This window comes from Prionailurus bengalensis, chromosome B2 (genome assembly GCF_016509475.1).
Source record: "Prionailurus bengalensis isolate Pbe53 chromosome B2, Fcat_Pben_1.1_paternal_pri, whole genome shotgun sequence".
NCBI lineage: Eukaryota > Metazoa > Chordata > Mammalia > Carnivora > Felidae > Prionailurus > Prionailurus bengalensis.
This window is the reverse complement of record NC_057349.1, coordinates 21735585-21753869: the sequence shown is the minus strand read 5'-3', so window position 1 is coordinate 21753869 and position 18285 is coordinate 21735585. Positions and strand designations below refer to the sequence as shown.

Below are 18285 nucleotides of genomic sequence, written 5' to 3'. Positions count from 1 at the left end.
GGAAGGGGAGGGACTTTTATCTGCACTTTACAGAGAGAGAAACCCAGGCACTGAAAGTATACAGCGACCAGCACAGTGGGTCAAGCTGGCATCGGATTCAAGGCCTCAGGAGTGTCAGCCTTGACCTGCTTCAACTGAGCCATAGAGGACCACTTACCTCCTAAGCCCAAGGGCCCTGGTGCCGTTCAGGAACATCTGTAGGTGACGTGCTTTTGTCATTAGGTCTAGAAAGGAGAGGAGAAACAAATGAAAGGAAAACAAGGGAGGCAAGGAAAAAGGAACAGAGAGAAAGCAGAGATAAGGAAAGGAGCTATGCTATGATAGAAAAGGTAGATAAGAACACGCAGCTTAGGAAATCACTCTGCCCTGACTCTTTACTACAGCTTGTGAGGGTCTTACCAGCCCTGAAGGCTTCGATGCCTTCCAGCATCACTCACTGGGACTGGAAATTCACCAGGGTTGCTTGAATAAGAAGCCAGTCCCCCTCGCACTGATCTGGGGTGGCTTCCATTATCAGCTGGCCTTTTCCTCCCTGCAGGGCCCAGTTGATGACACTCGAAGTCCTGTTCCCTTTTCTGTAAGGTGCTATTGTGTAAGGTGGGAGAACAGATACTCATGTGGGTGTTGCTGAAGCTCAAACATGTTTATCTGCACCTGGACGGTGGAATGCTTTCACACAGATGGAGTGGCACCCGCCACCTTCCTTGAGGATTGCCAGGGTCCTCTTCGTCCCACCCACATATCTGGGCTCCTGTCAAAGACAAGCTCTTACAGAAGCTGGGCAGGTGTAATTGACCAGGCACGTCAAGCACTGGAGAAGGTGTAACTGGAGCCTAGCTTGTGCACAGGCCTGATATTCCCCCCCGCCCAGACAGTCACGCTCCCAGGCACACAAAAGCAGGGGATTCTGGCCGAGTCTTTGGCTAAAATGAGAGAGGTCCTTTCTACTTTAGACAGCCCGACACAGGCCACCAAATCCAGAAATACACAAAATTCCACTTTTGCTCACTTTTCAACCCAAGGGCTTTTCCAGAAAGTAGAGCCTTATAACAGAAAAGCTTCCTGGACTGCAGGCAGGGGCTGCATCAGGCATCCAGGCTAGAATTCCGACAGCACCCTGCAAACTAGCAAAACTCCCAACTCGATATGCCCACCTTGCTCTTTGCCATCACGAAAATCTACTTAAGCTGCTCCATGTTGCAACCGCAGTGCTTTTTGCCGGGTGTGTAGGGAAAATGACATTTATTCTTTGGTTACTGCTGTCTGCCTCAGCCCCCAGAGTCGGTAAACAAACAAGCTGTCCTTGGAGCAAACGCCTCCCTCTCGGCATCTCCCCGCTGCTGAGCCACACAGCTCAACAATGAGGCCGACAGCCCTCCATCACGCTGTGTGCAGAGCGGACATTCTTGGCCTCTGAGTCTTGCCATCAAGTTATTGATGGGAACAGGTGCCCATAATTCAGCATAACCCACCGAGCCTTACTTCACTTTCTCTGGAAACCTCTTGATTTAGGAGTGAAAACTCCTGGCTCCTTTCGTGCTGGCCTGTAAACATCTCCGTCTGGATTTGCCGAGGTGGGTTGCTAAATTTAATTACCAGTTTCCATCCCATGTGATGGTGTGTGACAGGCCAGCTCACCCTGTGAGTTAGCCAAGGGGTTTTAAATAAATGCTTTCTGACGGAAAGGATGATAAAGATCCCTGTTTATTCACCAGCGAGCCTGGAGAGTGAGCTGCTCTGGGTTTTACTACTGAGCTGCGGCCGTGCTAATCTTCTGAGCTCCATCACCACTTCCCGCAGGCTGCTGAGAGAGGCGCAAGGGGCGGGTGGGAAGAGCTTCCAGCCGGGTCAGGAGGGCTTCGCCAGCCCAGGCTGTCCCAGGTCTCTCTGACCTTGGAACACAAATAGCTCTGGGGGCCAGCCTCAGCTTCTCCATCTGGAAAGAGGAACTGTTCACAAAAAGTCAGGAGTGGCAGCGAATGTTTTGGAGCTTTCAGGAGGCAAAGCTACAGATACACAAATACGGCACTGTTCCTCAACGCGTCCCCAGAACCCCAGAGAGCAAGCTCTTCAAAGAGAGCGGCATTAGTCTCGCCCATGGCCTTGAAATAAAAATGAAATAAAACGCTGACAAGATTTGCATTATTTCCTTAGGAAACACTCTCGTCATTGAATACACACTCAATCTGCCTTCTGAAGTGACTCCATGTGGTCTGAGCCACAGCACCAGGGGCTCACCAGGGATCTTGTGAGAAGTGCAGGGTCTCGGGGCTCCATTCCATCCCTGCTAAGTCAGAATGTGCTGCATAACCAGATCCCCAGGCCATGCAGATGTATTTTCAATTTTGAGAAGCACTGGTGGAAAGCAGTGGTTGTCAAACTTTAGCACACATTCGAATTCCCTGGAAAGCTTGTCAAAACATGGCTGGCCCCACCTGCAGTTTCACATTTGGTAGGTCTGGAATGAGCTTGGATAATTTGCATGCCTACCAGGTTCCCTCAAGATGATAATGCTGCTCGCCTGAGAACCACACTTTGAGAACCAGTGGTAGGTATTCCTTGGATGTCGTCACTGAGGGTCTGTAATATTATTTTTTTAACGTTTATTCATTTTTGAGAGACAGAGTGTGAGTCAGGAAGGAGCGGAGAGAGAGGGAGACACAGACTCCGAAGCAAGCTCCAGGCTCTGAGCTGTCAGCACAGAGCCCAACGTGGGGCTTTAACCCACAAATTATGAGATCATGACCTAAGCTGAAGTCAGACACTTAACCGACTGAGCCACCCAGGAGCCCCTGAGGGTCTGTAATATCCTAAGATCTCTTCTTTGTCTACTGGAATGACTGTATTCTGCTCTTACCGTGTCTTAATTTCTAGCTCTTTCTTTAATCATCTTTGAACTCTTGAATTCAGTCCCTGTTTCTCTCTCTCCCTTTTACTAGGAAGCTCAGCACTAGACACGGAAAACCAGAGAGTGTGTGCTGTGCCAAAATGGGAGGAGTTCATGAAAATCTTCCTTCTTCCTCCTCCATGGCGGTTCTAAAATTCCTTTTTTTTTTTTTTTTTTTTTTTGAGAGAGACGGAGCACGAGGGAGTGAAGGGCAGAGAGAGAGAAAGGAAGAACATCCCAAGCAGGCTCCACACTCAGTGCAGAGCCCAACATGGGGCTCAAACTCAAAAACCATGAGATCTTGACCTGAGCCAAAACCAACAGTCGGACACTTAACCGACTGAGCCAGTTTTTTCCTCCACTTGTTTTTTCAACTACAGTTGTACTGCTAGTTAAGGAGCTGATTATGACATGACTAGCACAGGGTAACCAAGTTTATTTACTACAGTACCATTTGTATTACTAGATTTTAATCACACAAGCAATACAGTGACACATTTAATTAAAACAATCAACCCTGAGGAATAATGAATTAAAAGCAAAAGTCGACATTTATGTCCCCACCTTTCCATGTCCTATTTCATTCTCCTCCCAGAGCAGAGGAATATTGGTAGTTATGTGTGTATTTTTCTGTGTTTTTATATGTTCATATATACATAAAAATAGATGATAGGTAGATGGATAGATAGATAGATAGATAGACATGCAGATATTTATCTGTATATATTAACATGATCATACCTTAAGTATTATTCTGCAACTTTATTTTATTAATTGAAAGTACTTCTTAGGGATCCTTTCAAAACAATAAGTAGACTCCACTTCATTTTAAAACTGCAAGCCCATATTCCATAATATAGATATATCATATTTAGCCATTCTATAGTAAGGTAGCATTGTCCTGAGAATGAACTGAGACGTGGCCTCCCAAAAGGTGGTATCAGTTTCCATGACTCCCAGCCACCTTGAAAGTGTTGATTTCTGGGTGCTAGCAGGTGTCCTGGTACAGGATCACTTACTTACCTTCTATAAGCCTCAATTTCCTCATTTGTAAAAAAATTACAATACCTACTTATGGTTAAAGATCAACAATCAGGGGCACCTGGGTGGCTCAGTCCAGTTAAGCTTCCAACTTCAGCTCAGGTCATGATCTCACAGTTTATGGGTTTGAGCCCTGCAATGGGCTCCATGCTGACAGCTCGGAGCTTGCTTTGGATTCTGTGTCTCCCCTCTGTCTGCCCCTCCCCTACTCACGCTCTGCCTCTCAAAAAATAAATAAACATTTAAAGTAATAATAATAAAAACATCAACAATCATGTATAAAAAAAACCCTTATAATATCTAAAAGCCTAAAGGATTATAAAGTAATAATCATAATAACCATAAATCATAACATCATACAGGCCATGTTACCATTGGTGGCTTTCCTGCAGGGAACTCATCCCATCCATGGTGTGAGTGTCTCATTAGCTTTTAGCTTTCTATTCCAATCAGCATTTTCTTTCTCTTGCTCTACATCCTAGTTTCCATCTTATTTTTGAGACCATAGCTGCCTCTGTAATGCTAAATGCTGAGAGATTTCTTTGGCCCTGCAAAAGTGGATAGTTTTAGGAGAAATTGCATGCAGAGAACTGTCATCAATGGGAGTGTGGCGGTGGGAAGAACCCGGTGCGGTGAGCAGTTTCACACGGGCACATCCGGGGCCCTTCACTGTGAGTAGGACATTTTGTCGTGAAGAAAGCAATGAGACATGGTTAACAGACAAAGGGACACACAGGCCACACAACCCCGTGAGCAGCAGAGCTCTCGGCTAGGAAGCGAAGACGATTACATCTAGCACCACAGATGGGAGCTTGCCCTCACATCCCAGATGAGGGCACTTCCTGGAAAGATGGGTCACCTCGCTGCCACGGCACTTGGGAGTTCCTACTTTGATTCGGAAGTAGAACCAAGAAGCTCTGAAGTGTATCAAAAGAGAGAAGTGACCCAGATTCTTTTAAAATCAAAGGATTTTAACTCAAAGAAAGGTAAAGGGACATGCCTTTGGGTTTTCCCAAGTTAGTTCATTCATTTTCAGTGCCGAAAACCAACACCAGTCTTAGGCGGCAATCCACTTACTGAAGTTGGAACCCGAGGTGTGAAAAGTTCTGTGTTGACAAAGTTTTGCATCAGCTCCTGCCACTAAACAGCATGTAAAAACGTGTAGTTTAATTTTAACTTTATAATAAATAAGTGCTTTCCTAAACCCACTCAGGAGCACAGGCTGTCACTAGGTCTACAGGTGTGCTCTGAAATCAGATACCACCAAGACATTCCATTGAGCTAAGATGTGTAAGGGCCAGGACGAAGCAATCCATCATTTTTTTATGTTTCTGTGAACTGTCCTAACAAGTGTAAGTGCCCTGACAAAATCTTTCAGTCAAGTTCACTGTGCATTTCCAAAGCTAGTGTGTGTATATGGAGGGAGGGAGGTGAGCCTGTGCAAATGTGTGTATGTTCTATATTTAAAAAGTGTCAGGAAAAGAGTGATAAATAAGATAAAGAGGTGAGACACCTAAGACCATAGTTAAAGAAGCTTGGGAGCAGTCAGATGATATTGGGTCATTCATTCAACCAACCCCATTTTTTTGTGCTCCTTCTATGTACCAGACATTGTACTGGATTTCAGGAGTGACTTAGACACAAAGCCACTCTCAAGAAACTCCCGGCCTAATTAATACATGAACAACGGTGACACCAAGCAGAAGAGCCATAAGGTTGGGCAGGTGAGATGCTTCGGAAGCTCTGTGGATGATGGTTATTGCCACATGTCACCTTCCGGAGGTTCTGGGGCTGCCTGAGGAGGGCCTTGTGGAACAACTCTTTCTCTCAGGGATGAAGGCTGTTGAGTGTCTTGCAAAGAAATATGAAGTACATAGGCAAAAAGAATAGGTTATATGGATGGATTTATGAAATGAAAGCATTGCATCTGGATAAGGAATACACAAAGACTTCTCTAATTCTTAACCATAAAATGTATAATGCAAAATTAAACCCTGTCCTTGTAATTAAGAATAACACCTAAGGCAGGAATGAGAGCCCCAATGTTTCCTTTCCCTCCTGACGTTGGACACAAAGGTCGTCATCCTAGAAGGGACTCTTGGAAATACCGTTTCACCTAGGCTTCTCTTCTCTTTACAACTTATAATATATTTGCACGTGAAAAGAAATATTCATCACTCACATGATGTTTGGAGGTTAATGGAGCAACTGGAGTGTCCGCAAGCTCAGGGTACTGAACTTCCAGTTAAGAAGTCACCTCCTCCAGAGGCGCCTGGGTGGCTCAGTTTGTTGAGCGCCAACTTCAGCTCAGGTCCTGATCTTGCAGTCCATGAGTTCAAGCCCCACGTCGGGCTCTGTGCTAATAGCTCAGAGCCTGGAACCTGCTTCAGATCCTGTGTCTCCCTCTCTCTCTGCCCCTTCCCCACTCGTGCAATGTCTCTCCCTCTCTCTCTCTCTCTCCCCCTCTCAAAAATAAAATAAAAACATAAAAAAAATCACCTCCTCCAGAAAACTACCCTGAATCAGATTCATTCCTCTGATGATTGCGTGCCTACTGTGTGCCAAGCGCCATGCTAGAGTGTGTGTGTGACCGGTGACCAGGGCTATGTGAGCCAGCATCCAGACCCCCACTGACATGCCTGCCGTCTTTGCTCCTGATCCCCAAGCAGCTAGATGTTCAGAGCTCTCACCACCCTCTTCTCTGATTGTTGAGTTGATTGTCTGAATCCCCTGCTAATCTGTGAAGTCCTTGGGCAAGGACGATGGCTTTTATCTTTTTATTCCCAAAGCCTGGCACATTCTAACTGGGAATAGAAGCAGCTCACCTTAGTCTTATTATTTCTTATTTATTAAAGCATTTTATTTTACATGCTTGAGACACACACATACAGTGTGGCTCATTATACACAAATTTTAATGTATTTTTTATTTTTCTTTTTTATGAATATTTCTTTTCACATGTGAATATATTTAAATCTTCCCATTCATCTTTATCTCATGCAATGATCATTTTATGTGCGAACATAACAACATTCAGCTGGTATGCAGAATCACTGAAATTAAACAACTGGAATTTTATAGCTCATATATCCATTTTATTCTTATCAGAACAATGGAGACACTGAACAAAATTAACCAAACTGTGTTTATTGCACCTCTTGTTACGTGCCCATTCTACCAACACTTTCTTTCTTCAGCTTATTGATAGGTAAGGAAGACCAAAAGGAAAGGATGGAGTTACCTTACCTTTTCCTATTCTTCTATATCATCATTTTCAGAAGAAGTGGTGAGCTAATACAGGGAAGTAAAATGAGCGAGAAATGATAGGGTTCCCTGGTCTCCAGTGTTTCTTGGAACACCGTTGCCTTCTTTCTTTGGAAGCATGTTCTGGTTCCACCTGGAAAGCATGGCCCCTTACCCTCTCTCCCCACTTCCTCTCCTTACTTACCTTCCCCTTCTCAGATTGCTCAGTCATGAACATTACACACTTGCCTGGTATTCATTTTAAGTGTTGCTGGCTTCCTGTGTGTGGTTCGGCTTGGGACTCTGTGCTCATGGAACATCATGAACAACTACACTGGGAAGTAGGGAAGGATAGATGCATATGTTATGTCTATCTCCTCTGCTCACATGTATATTCCAATGTCCTTTGAACTTCACTCACAAAACACAACCACAAAGATAAAATTATTAAGAAGTTCAAGATGGCAGGGCGCCTGGGTGGCTCAGTCGGTTCAGTGACCAACTTCAGCTCAGATCATGATCTCATGGTTTGTAAGTTCCAGCCCCACATCAGGCTCTGTGTTGACAGCTCAGAGCCTGAAGCCTGCTTCAGATTCTGTGTCTCCCTCTCTCTCTGCCCCTCCCCTCCTTATGTGTTCTTTCTCTTTCAAAAATAAGTAAACATTGAAGAAGGAGGAGGAGGAGGAGGAGGAGGAGGAGGAGAAGTTGTTCCAACTGGCAAGAGCCAAGCATTATCCAAGGGTGGGACCCTTCTGAACATAGGACCTTCTACAACTTCACAGCTCAATGTCTGTGAAGTGGGGCCTGGCTGTACTGAATGGTCACAAGCAATCCAACCTCATTTTTGAGCAACAACTTGATTGAAAATAGCTCAAAGAGAAAGGCCATAACTTCAAGATTGTAACAATAAAGGAGAACACTATCCAAAGTCAGACACACTGAGAATATTACAATGTGACTTTACAAGTCATCAGACATGGCTGACAGTCTGTTAAATTCAACACTTATTGTGCTCAGCACTATACAAAAACCCGCCAGGACAAGGGTGGGTAGGGAGTATTCCTTGAATGAAGAGTATTCATTCCTTGAATAAGGTCCCTGACCTCAAGAATACTAACCTACTGGGGAGACAGAGAACTATGGAACCATATTGCCAGAGAGATTATAGCCACTGCTAGCATGGTAAAAATAAGCACTATTGAGTAAAATATTGCTAAAGGATGAGGAAAGAACATTTGTCTTAGCTTGGATTCCTCCAAGAAGCAGAGCATGGGACAAGGGTTTGCATGTAGTGGTTAATTTTAGAAAGTGATTGGGAAGACAGATAGCCAATCCAAAGGAGTATTACTGAGCTTGTTAGTACTTTGGGCAAATAGAGCTCAGTTCCACTGGAAACTACTAGGAGCCATGTTGAATGCGCCTTCACCCCAGGACCATGGGAGAGATATATATCTACTGGCTCCCAACCTCCATTGGTCCACAAGGCTGCCCCAGGACTATTAATGAACACTTTAGCATTTCCAGGTTTGCACATGCCTAGGAAGAGTTGAGCATGCTCCCCCCAGTTATACCACACCGCAGTGGAAGAGAAGCCCAGAGGCAGAGAAGATATATGTGGTGCAGCTGAAGCGAGGTGTGGTCAGGCTATACCTATGCACTGCTGGTTGCCACAGCAACACCCAGAACAAAAAGGTGTGGTGTGAGAGAAGTATCAGAGATGTTCTGCACAACATCTTGCCCCACGCTTCTCAAACGCGAGCATGCGTCAGACTCCCTGGAGGGCTTGTTAACACAAATCAGTGGGCACCCTCCCCATCAGGTTTCTGGTTCAGTAGATGTCATGTGGGGGCTGAGAATTAACATTTCCAATATATTCTTTGTGTGGGCATTCAGGTTTTTAAAGACAGTTGTCCACTCTGTACAGGGACACCAGACTGATCAAGCAGGAGAAAGAGAAGCTTCCTAAAACAAACAAAACTATATACATATCTCTAGGAAGAGCAAAAATTGATTTCATCATAACAAGAATAGAATTGGCATGCATTCATGTGTACTCATCACCATTGATAATCTACTGAGAGTTGCTCATCTATTGATACCCTAATGAGAATTTCAACAGCCAAAAGTGAAGAAGTTGATGTTGGTTATTGTTTGTGCTTTATTCCCACCTCAATCCAGATCTATTCACTGCCCTTCTCTGTGTCAGGGACGCTAATCTCTGTGTACTGGGTCATCCAAATTGGCCAATCAGAGGCACCACTAGGAAACCAAAAAGTGGGAGAAAAGACAGTTGGAGGGTTTATTCTCTTTGCTTCCTTCGTGTCTCTCCAAAGGGCTGTTGGTGGTTGTATTCCCATGTGGCTATCGTCCTGTGAGAGCCCCTTCCAGTACATTTCTTATCAGGCTCGGACAACCCTATCCCCACCCCTCATGGCCCCTCAAGCTTCAGGGAGGTCACAGGTCCTTGCTGTTCCTGGTTCCCAGGTGCCTTGCCATCCAGAGTTGTTTCCTTTAACTCTGCCCAAAGAGCTTCATTAATGTTCTTTTCAACTCAGCCACCTTCTTTCTACCAGGATTCTGACTAATAACAGTACCTCAAGGAAAAAAAAAAAAAAGCCAGATAAACCTACATAAATACACCGGTATTTCTGAGCTTTTGGCATGAGGAATAACCCAGATAACACTCAAGGTGATATTGAAATTTGAAGATTTAAATACAGGATAAAATGAAATATAAAGCAAAAAAGTGGATGAGTAACATATAAAAATAAACCAAGGCCTTGAAATGATTGCAGATTAAAGATATACCAAAAAAAGCAAAAAGAACTCCATGGAGTCTGATTTTTCTTTCACACCCTGAGAAATTTGCTATAGGCAAGGGAGAGGCCCCCAAAAGCACTAACTTGTCCTATAGAAAATGCTTCCCCGTCTACTCGCACCCTGGGAACATGGAATACTGGCAGGAGAAAAGAAAAGTGTGATTTAAGCTGGACATGAAAGCCTTCAGAAGCATCTTGGGAAATACAAGATAAGATCAGACCAGAAATTAATCAGGGAACACAGTGATAAGGTAACATGTTGCAATCAATTTAAAGTTCACATCTTGCTTGATTTTATGCATCCATCAAAAATCCATCAAAAGCAATGGCCTTTCAGTCAATTTTAACTCCATTCTTTGGGACTCCCCGTCCTGCACCCCCAGCCCCAGGCTCTGCCTAGAGTTCCTGGTTCAGTATCTCAGAGAACACCAGATGCTTCAGCTTCGGGCTTCAGGAACCATGAGCAACTTACAGTGGAAGGCGAAGTTGCCATGTTCCTCAGCAAGGACTGCTGGTTACTTCAGACCTCAAAGGACTTTTCTAAGGGAGGCGCTTAAGTGAGACAGTGGGTGTTGCACAGGGAGGGGGAAGGATTTTGGTTAAGCCTTACAGCTCTTCTAAAAGGCCCTCTGTTCTTTTTTTACTCTGTTTACACTGTGCCCTGTTGTTTTCCAGATTTCCAAGGTTAAATCCGGCACCCCTATTAACACTGTTTGAGTCCTTCAGAATTTCCAGAGCTTCCCTGCTAATCCGATGTGTGTAGTGCTTTTCTTTTAGCTGAACACAAATGTAGGGCGAACCAGTGCTTTTGTCCACTACAGCAGACCTCGTCCCCATGTGATAATCTAAGATGTGGTCTTTGTCCTTAATCTTCTTATCCATGAGTCGTTCCAGTTTACAGGTTACAGTATTTTACCTCAGGTGAGAGGACGTGATTATCATCACAAAAATAGTTGATGTTTATTGAACATGTACTATGTGCTAGATTATGCATATTTAAGTGCCTAATCCTATAGTAATCCTGTGAGGTAGCCCCATTTTTACAGATGAGAAAATTGAGCTCAAGAGACTAAGAGACTTATCTAAGATCATGGAGCTAGTAGGTGGCAGAGTTGGGTCATGAATCCAGTTAGCCCTTTCTTTAGCCTAGTTTTTCTTGGCCAGGAGTGGTGTTACCCCCAGGGGACATGTGGCAATGTCTGGAGATACTTTTTGCTTGTTACGACCAAGGGAATGTGTCCAGGGATGCTGCTGAACACCCTATGAAGCACAGGACAGCCCTGCACAGAAGACTATCCAACCCAGCATGTTAATAGGGCCAAGGCTGACCGAACTTGGTCTGACCACTGTGCTATATGACAGGACTCGAATCCTTTTCTGTTTGTTTTCACGTCTTCGGATCTGGTAGGATGTCTTTGTTGGAATAGATTCTAATAGTATCCCTTTCAGAGTTACTCTTGATACACAAGGTGAAGTTCTGTTCTTCCCCACCAGCTTCCTTCGTCTCTTTCTCTTGCCTGAGTTGGAATGAAGAGCTGATTAACTGCTCAGCAGACCATTCATTCTGTGAGAACAGAATGTCCAATTCGGCTGTTCTGCTATGGGCTATCTGCTTCCAGAGTTGATTCGGTAAGATACATCCAGGCAGGTCTGCGGATTTTTTTTTTTTCAGTAACCACATGAGGTTGAAAGGCAAAAAAGAATTCTCTCACAATTTCCCTGGCTTTTCCTGTACTTTGAACTAGCATACCAACCCTACAGTAGCTTGAGAAAAATACGGAGCAGCACTGAAAAGATATACTTTAAGCTTTCAAAGAAAGTCTTTGATGAATAGAGGCTCATCTACTTGGGGCAATGCAGCATCCAACTCATATGCATTTGCCTTTGGGTATGAGCCGGTGACAGGCAGCACCTAGATATTGGGATGTGACTGTTCCTTCTCCCCAGATCCACGTTCTTATTTCTTTGAGGTTAATACATCCTGGAAAAGGAGGAAGGCTTCCTTCTCATGGTGCTTACCACTGAAGGGATGCTGGTAGATTAAATAATGTTTGAAAAGACACCCTACTCTGCAAAAAAAAAAAAGAGAGACAGACAGAGAGAGACCCAGAGGCAACTTTGGAAACTTCTAGAAGGGTAGAGAAACTTGGAAAATAAATATCACAAATGGGGCTGTTAATGTAATGGAGGAGAAAGCCTGACAGGGCAGACAACTATGGGAACAGATTATTACTTTCAAGGGCTGGACATGAAAATCTGATAATGACAATTTTTAAGCCTTTGATGAGCAGAAACATCTTGAAACATGTCTGTGTCCCTGCTGCTGAGTGCAAACACTCTGACTGAGAAAAGCCATGTGAGACAGACACGGATGAGGAGCCCCGGCAGCGATATAGGAACCACAGCCTTCCAGAGGACACCTCACCTGACCAATCCTCAGCCCCAAAACCCCAGCTTCTTGCTGCTCATGGAGCTCAGCCTTCCAGCAACAGAATGAGGGAGAAGGCAACATTTGTAAGGCAAACTCTCTGAACCCAAATATGCAGTGTAGCCCAGACTATAATGGTCTGGTGAGTTTTGAGGGGGGCCGGTCTGAGGAAGACTTGAGATTCTGCATGGCTGACGGGCCCTGCTGGTCCCCAAAGCTCACTCTAAGCACCAAGGATCTCAGGAGGAAGTATAAAGGACTCTGGATGGCTGTGAAGCCAGACAAGACTTCTGAGACACAGATTCTGATCACATCTCGCCCCTGCACTCTGCTGTCAGAGGGAAGTTCAAACCCCCAGCTGGGTGGTTCAAGACCGTCAGCAGCCTGGCATTGGCTCACCTGCTCCATCATCAGCCTGCACCTCTTCCTGCAATGGCTGCGCTCAGCTCTCCCTGCATGGAGCATCGAGCCCCTCCACACCTTCTCGCTTTTATTCTGCTCCGACCTCCACCAGCAAAATCCTCCTCCCGTGGCACCTGCACCCACTGAGTTCCTCCTCACCCCATGACCTTCCTTCTCCAAAGCCTTGGCCGCTTCCCGTAGCCATCTCTCTATACCTCTAATCAAGCACATAGGACGTCATATTCTGATATTTTACTTAAGTGTATAAGCACCCCCCCCTCCACCCCAGCTAAACTGTGAGTCCTCAGGAGCAGAAACTGTATCTTCTTTCTTCAGGCTACCCCATGTCTTCATATAGTTACCTGGCACTGGATATCTATTGCCAAAATATTAGTTAAGTAAGTGAAGGAAGGAAGTGTCATGCCCATCTCCACATTGTTTTCCTCTTTTCTTCTTCTTTTTCAAAGGTCTCCAGGGTCTCAAATGTTTGGGGCTATAGATTTTAAGTGGCTTTCAATAATCATAGTAAAAGCTAACTCTTACAGAACACTTACTATACATTAGACATTGTTCTAAGCTCTTCAGCCTCATCAAGGCACTTAATCTTCATAACAATTTCCATGACCCTATGTAGTTATTGTCTTTATTGTTGCCATTTTATGTATGAAGAAATTGCAGCACAGAGAAGTTAAGTAACTTGATCAGAGTCACACAGCTAGAAGTGCCTGCACCAGGATTTAAATGAAGGCAGTGTGGTGTTAAAAACAAGGATGAGTCAGGGTGCCTGGGTGGCTCAGTTGGTTAAGCGTCGGACATTGTCTCAGGTCATGATCTCACGGTGCAAGAGTTCAAGCTTGCGTTGGGCTCTGTGCTGACAGCTCAGAGCCTGAAGCCTGCTTCAGATTCTATGTTTCTCTCTCTCTGCCCTCCCCTGCTCATGTGCTCTCTCTTTCTCTCTCTCTCTCTCTCTCTCTCTCTCTCAAATATTTTTTTTAAAAAAAGACAAGGATGAGTCTTTGGAGGACCAAGTAATAAGACAAATGGGCCACAACTCTGTTCCACTCTCCCTGCCATTCTCTAGCCTTACCCAGCTTACAAAACAAAGAGCCCTCAACCATATTTTTTCATTATTCCAGCTCATACTGGAGCTGGAACACAACATGGTGTTCCCTTTATTTGATGCTCACAGACCTCCTGAAGGGTTATTGGCAATGTCAAGTATGACAGCCTGTCTCATCATTCAACAGAGGGAAAGAAGCATGGAGTTCAAGGATATGTTCACCACCAAACTGAGAGGTCTGTGGCTGTTGACTTCTATCTTCATAGAAAAGCTTGCCCTCAAGGTATTAATAGCAACCCACAACGACTGGTCAATAATTACAGCACATTTAGCCATGAATTGGCTTTTAGATTTCTCAAGGTGGTTCTCTTGGCCACAATTGGGTCTTGGTCTAGGTGTAGAACCTGTGTTCACTATCACTGAGGAGTTAATAAAAGCCAACCCTTCATTGGATGCCACTACCCCAACTAGGGTCCTTTAAGAACTTTGAGCAGATACATGGGTTGGCAGGGACTGACTTCCTAAGTATGCCATTAAATGGTCCACTCTTCTAGTGATGCCCAAAGCTAGGAGGTGAACAAGGCTTCCCACTGGGGTGGCTGAAGTTTTGTGGAGTATATGTTGGGATTCAATTTCTTTCTCTGCCCAATCCTGTTTCCTCTTCTTTCATTAGCCTTGGTGGTTAAGAAACATCATGCTTTCAAACTCTATCTAAGCATTTGGAAAACCCAACCTGCAACAGACTAGCCTTGGGATAGGATGTATCCTTCCATTTTCTCCTCTACCTTCTTTCTCCTTAGAACCACACACTTTAGAATCTCTGACCTTTTGTTGTGCCAACAAAAGATCATGCATTTCTGCATGGCCCCTCTTTGGTTCTTTGCTATTCTCTCTGTATAAAATGTCCTTTCCTTCCCCTCCCCCACATCATCCATGTGACAACCTTCTAACCATCCTTTATGGCTCAACTCAGATGGCCTGCTGTCTATAGCTTACAGCCGAAGATTGATTGCTCCCCCCTCCCACAGCACCTTCTGCGTACTTCATTATGATATTGATTACACTTTTATATTCTCTCACTGAGCTGTGGGACACCTGGGAATAGATTTTGTTTCTTGTTCATCTTTTTAGCCCTAGAACTTGACACATGATAGGAGCACAATACATGTTTACTCAATTAAATACATTTGAATTTATGATGATCATCTGGTGGGATTTATGTTCTTACATGAATGACTATTCCCAAAGCCACTGGTTCCTTTAAAGCCCTCCCAACCCCCACTCTCATGAGAAGGGGCCCACTAGGGCACAGTTGTGACCCATGTACAGACCTCAAGCTCAACTTATAAACAGGGCTCAAGGCTACACACACACACACACACACACACACACACACACATACACACAAACATACGCCTGCCCCTCTCCTCTACTGAATGAGTCAGAATCAGGAGTAAAAGTCCAGGGTAAGAGAGTAGCCCCCTTCCATCTGCCCTACATGCACAAAATATAAGAGGATGTCCCTCAACCCTATGCCCAAGCTCATATCAGGAATCACATGACCAACCTCTGTGTGTCTCTGCCCCTTCTTTTCCTCACCCACTCATGATTGTGACCTGGGGCCATTTCTCCCCTATATTAGATCACTTTCCCTTCTATATTATAGCTTGTTCATGGGATATTACCACACATCTATCTTCCTCTAGAGGAGGACAGGGAAATGTCAAAAGAAGAGTTATAATAACTGGCTCCTTCCATAAAAAGGAGATTTAGAGGATGTTTATCTTTAATGTATACATTTGGAGATCTATGGCATTGGATTCACGAGATATATACCTGGAACCAGAATGCTGGTATCTCATTCAACGAATATGTATTAAGTGCTTACCATCATCAGGCACTGTCCTAGGCACAGGGAGTAAGCTAGGAGCTGAGAGTGGTGGCCCCATCTTGGTCCAGTATAGCATTCAATTAAACACTAGTTCAACATTCAAAAATACATTTAGTTCCTTTCTGTTGTTTCTCATGAAAACAGCAAAGAGGGGAATGTCCATTCCTTATGTACAACACACTCTTCAAATCCTCTTTCTCCCCTCCCCTATTGGCCACTCTCACACTCAACTGCTCTGAAGTCTCTTTCCTCCTCATTCCACCCCAGCAAGAAGCTGGGATGACAGAGTTAAAGAATAAGATAAATAAGTCATCACACTTGATGTCTGCCACGTGAGGAAGGAAGCCACTAGAATCCAGGGTCCAAAACCAGGCAGCCCCCACCAGTTACCATGCCTTTAAAAAAAAAAAAGAGGGGCAATGATAAATTCAGGCAGCCACTGACTTTATCCTCCATCATGGCAATGAGCTGCCTCTAGGGTGAAAGCTTCACTCCAGCTGGTGTTTATCAAGGAAGATGGTGAGAAGGAGCAGCAGTGTTTATTGAGAGAATGTGAAAGATCCTTTGTCATTGTTTATTGACCATTCCTGACACATCCAATGGCCGGCATGTACTTCATCATTCTGTTGGATGGATATTAATGTAAAAAAAAAAAAAAATCACTCATCAAGAGCTAAAGAACTTCTGCCTAAGGCATTCTACAGACTTAAAGCTGATAACAAATTCTGCCAGACATTTCCATCCTTTAGAAACCAGTGAGCTGGACAGTCTACATTTATCACATGACTCAGGGCTAGCAGAAAATGAAAAGGCATTTGCTTGAACCTCCCCCCCACAACTATTTGATTCATTTTTGCTTTTTAGCTACCCTGACCACCCATGATAATAAGGATGGCTAACATTCATTGAACGTTAGCCCTTTTCCACGAATTTTCTTAGTATTCACCAATCTATGAAGTGAGTTCTATTATCATCCTCTTTTAAGATGAAGAAGTGGGGGCACCTGGGTGGTTCGGTCGGTTAAGCCTTGGATTCCTGGTTTCAGCTGGGGTCATGATCTCATGGTTCATGAGTTCAAGCCCCATGGCAGGCTCATGCTTGGGATTCTCACTCTCTGCCCTCCCCTGCTTGCTTGCTCCCTCTCTCTCTCTCAAAATAAACAAATACACTTAAAATGAAAATTTAAAAACTAAGATGAAGAAGTCATGGTTCAGCGGGATTAGGTGGCTTGCCCAAGGTCCCACTGCTACTACCAAGAGAAGCTGCATTGCCAGCCCAGGGAATTGGGTGCCCCAGCCTCCTGAAATTTCATTCTGCACCTCAGGAAAGAGAGAGGGGCAATCCCACTTTCTGTGTGAAGCTTGCACACAGCTCACTGTAAGGCTGTATCCACAGAGAACCCACCAGTTCAACCAAACTGCTGGTCACTTTCATGGAGAAAGGACATCGCTATTTATATACCAATGACAAATGAAATTAACTGAGTGGATCTGGAAGCTCCCTAGACAGTGACTATTAGAAAATAGGATGTGAAATCCAAGTTCTACTATCTCTAGGTTATTCTTTGGCACACTCAAGCTCTGAACCTCTCATGAAAGACTTTGATCTTTGTGTATTTTGCCAAACCTGAAACTGACCCAATCTCCATTGAAAATGTTCGGTTTTCCTCTCAGCTTTCTGAGTTAGTTAAATTTTAAACAAGTAGAACTTTGTTTTTCTTGCTAAACACTTAAGTAAAAGATGACCTATTTAACAGGTGAGGGGTTATTCTAATAGTATTATAACAAAACCCATAAATCATGGCTGTTGTAATTTTTCTAAAATCATATAGTGTTGGGTAGCCTCGGTGGGTCAGTTGGTTAAGTGTCAGATTCCTGATTTTGGCTCAGGTCATGGTCTCACGGTTCGTTAGATCAAGCCCCCATGTCAGGTTCTGTGTGCTGACAGTGCAGAGCCTGCTTTGGATTCTCTCTGTCCTCTCTCTGCCCCTCCCTTGCTCATGCTGTTCTCTCTCTCTCTCTCTCTCTCTCTCTCAAAATAAATCAACTTTAAAAAATCATATAAAAATAAAAAATATATTGTTTCCAATATTTAACTCTTCATATCTTTCAATTGTTTAGGAGAGAGCTGCCTACAGACAACTTAGTATGGAACACACATATAACTAAATCTCTTCCATTAAAGCTCAACATTCACCTGGAAATTTTTTTAAAAAACCCTTTTTTTTTCAACATTAATATCAAAGTAAAGGTGACTGGATACTTTCCCCCTTTTTGTATTTATTTGAAAACAGTTTTAGCAGTAGTTTAAATAATTGAGGCACACACACACACACACCCCTTCGTCTAGAATCATACCAACCTAGCAAGTAAGTTCTTGTTATTTTCCCTTACAGATGTACACATAATTTCACACAACTGCAATCCTATACATTTGCAACCCTGCTGAATGAGAAATATAGCTTGTTTTTGTACAAACTACTAATGAGGGTTTCTTCCTTCTCCATCCAGAAAC

General features: G+C 44.0%; 1 long non-coding RNA gene across 1 annotated transcript in view; it reads right to left on the bottom strand.

Moving 5' to 3' along the window:
* LOC122489266 overlaps positions 1-18285 on the bottom strand; it is a 32238-nt gene that overhangs the window by 11988 nt on the left and 1965 nt on the right. Inside the window, exon 2 of the long non-coding RNA XR_006298884.1 lies at positions 158-224. This is a non-coding gene — a long non-coding RNA (uncharacterized LOC122489266). The remainder of the gene's footprint in view (positions 1-157; positions 225-18285) is intronic.